The sequence below is a fragment of the Pteropus medius genome, unplaced genomic scaffold, assembly GCF_902729225.1.
Source record: "Pteropus medius unplaced genomic scaffold, Ma_sr-lr_union100, whole genome shotgun sequence".
Taxonomy (NCBI): Eukaryota; Metazoa; Chordata; class Mammalia; order Chiroptera; family Pteropodidae; genus Pteropus; species Pteropus medius.
Window position 1 is genome coordinate 20,990,566 of NW_024342467.1, and position 2,644 is coordinate 20,993,209.

Consider the following 2,644-nt stretch of genomic DNA (forward strand, 5'->3'; position numbering starts at 1 on the left):
ATTTGGAAAAAATATAAATTATTTTTATATTATTTTTTATTTTGGAAAAAATAAAAATTATATATATATATATAATTTTATACACACACACACACACACACACACACACACACACACACACAATTGAGAAAGAGAGACAGAGAAACAGAAAGAGAGAGGGGAGAGAGAGAGAGAGAGCGAACAAATGATTAAGCAAACCGATATTTGCCTTCTGTAATAAGGTTCAATAACCTCTTGAAACTTTCGCTTTAAGTTGAAGCATGCATCACTTGCATCTGTCTCCTCTTCTATTCCAAATTCATTGGCAGATGTGAAAAATGCATTTAAACAGAAATAATTCTTAGCAGTGATAGAAAAATATGAAGTCTGCTCTCAGTGGAACAGAAGTCTTGAGGCATTGCCATTATGAAGGAATCAGAGCTGAAAAAAATACAACCCCAAATACAGCGTGGAGAAAAATCTCTCAGTTGAGGTCCCCAGAGAAGTCCAAAGAAATTTTAAAGTCGGAGGCGACAAATGCCAACAAGGCGACCATTGCCGGAGTAAGTCGTTAAAGGCGTTCCTTCAAAACGGTGGGGCGAGTCGGGGTCCTGCTGCTTCTGCATTCACATGGCCCTCCAGGGAGAGCCCCGGAGAGACTGTGGGCTGGATCAGGAGGCAGAGCAGAGGCACAGGGAGGGCTGCACCTTTGGGTGACAGGAATTAAAAATGGAAAAGGAGCAGGAGGTGTCAGGCTTCACCCCTGCATTAAAGCCCAGGCATGAGGTTCTGCAGAGAAAGCTCTGATACAGAGACTCCCAGAGAAGCATTTGATTGACAAGAAAGAGGGAGAACCCTACTCCACTCACGTGGCCTTCTGCGCTCGCCGCCCAGCTTCATCCCCTGCCCCTCCTCTCAACAAACACAGCATCCTCGGTCAGGACTTCCAGTCACAGCAGGGGGATAAGAATTCTCCTCTGGGAATGAAAGTAGACTTGTGACCAACAGGGTTTTAGGTCTAAACCTTCGACTCAAAATAGGAACATAGAGTTCTAAATCTTCAAAAATTTCAAGAAAACTAATGACTTGAAACAGAGGTACCGGTGTTATAAAAACACAAGAAATATGCAAGGAAGCAGAGTTAATGGGAAACAACAACAGCAAAAAAAAACAACAACAAAACAAAAAACAAACAACAACAACAACAAAAAAACATTAACAAAAGAGGATTCGCAGCTATTATAAATCAAGACGGTTCTTGGAGATTTCCAAAAACAACGGTAGATGAGTTAAATAGCAGAGTTGACACAAGTAAAGAATGAATTAATTGTCCGAGAGATAGAAAGAAGTGTTTTCCAGAATTCACTGCAGAGGGAAAAGCAGCCTGATGTCATTTGTAGAGGTTGGCTCTGACCCTATGCTAAAAAAAAGCATTGTCTGGGGCATCGTTAGCATCGGCAATGTGAGCCTATGCTTTGTATTTGGGAAGCTGGACGCCAGGGAGGGGTCGAAACCCACTCGAGGTGGGTTTTAGTATTAATAGGTTTGGTTTTGTATTTCAGAGGAATTCATTTTATTTCATGTTATTTTCTTCTCTATGTTAAGCTTTTATGGCTGGCCAAGAAGATGAAGGCCTGGACGTGTTTGCCGGTGTGAATGGACCATCAGCCTCTACCATCTGCGGCTCCCGATTCTTTTCTAACACCAGCCAGGCAATTTGTGAGATGAATGTAAAAGGCCTCCCGGGATGGGTCATTTCTGAATGTCCTCTGGTGGATGCTGCCTCCTCTCCATGATCTGGAACTCGGCATAGCTGTCCGGTACCTGGCACCCAGTGAGAAGGAAAAACTCCAAATCTCTGCGCAGCTGGGGCTGCTGACCCATGGTGGACATAAAATGCAGATGTTGTGGTCTATTAGGGAAACTGTTAATTTTATGACAGTGACTCTGGGCTATTTACTCGATGTAAAACTCTTAGAGGAGTCTGCCACATTTCATGCCGCAGTGCGACGCCTCCACAGATGTTATTGGGGGTGTTCTGTGAGATCGTTAAAAAGCTGAGCTGGGCGCCTGTGTCCCTAGTGAGCTGCCAGCCCCAAACAGCAGAGTCAGAGACTTATCTACCCCTATATAACCTACGTCCCCAAGATAGGTCATACCTAAAAAAACAAACAAACATTTTGTGATGTGATAAATACGTGCTTTCTCCTAGACTTTGCTTATGTGAATAAAGGTGATGTTTTTCTCTTATGACATAGTTGTCTAAAATGATTGTGGCACAGACACTTTTAAAAGAGATTTACTATTTTAGGGGAGTTGGAGACAGCCAAAATGGGGAGGACTTTTACTTTGGGACATTTTGAGGAAAGGAATGGGGAATTGATCAGGGAACAGGTTTCAAAATCGTAAAAGTATGCTTCCCGAAGCCTGTACATGCTGAGACCATCTTGTCTGTAATGAGTCAGTCAAGGTAGAAAATGCTGACTGGTGGACGAGACCCTGAAGTTTAAAAGTGAGTGAGCACACAGCCTAAAACTCTTGTCAGAACAAAATGTCCTTCGAAATTATAACTGGCTACAGGCACTCACACTTGCAGGCCATCTGTGGTCACTCAGAGGAAGCCCTGAGAGGCCCAGGAAAGTTCATATTCTGTGGCTGCAAGAGA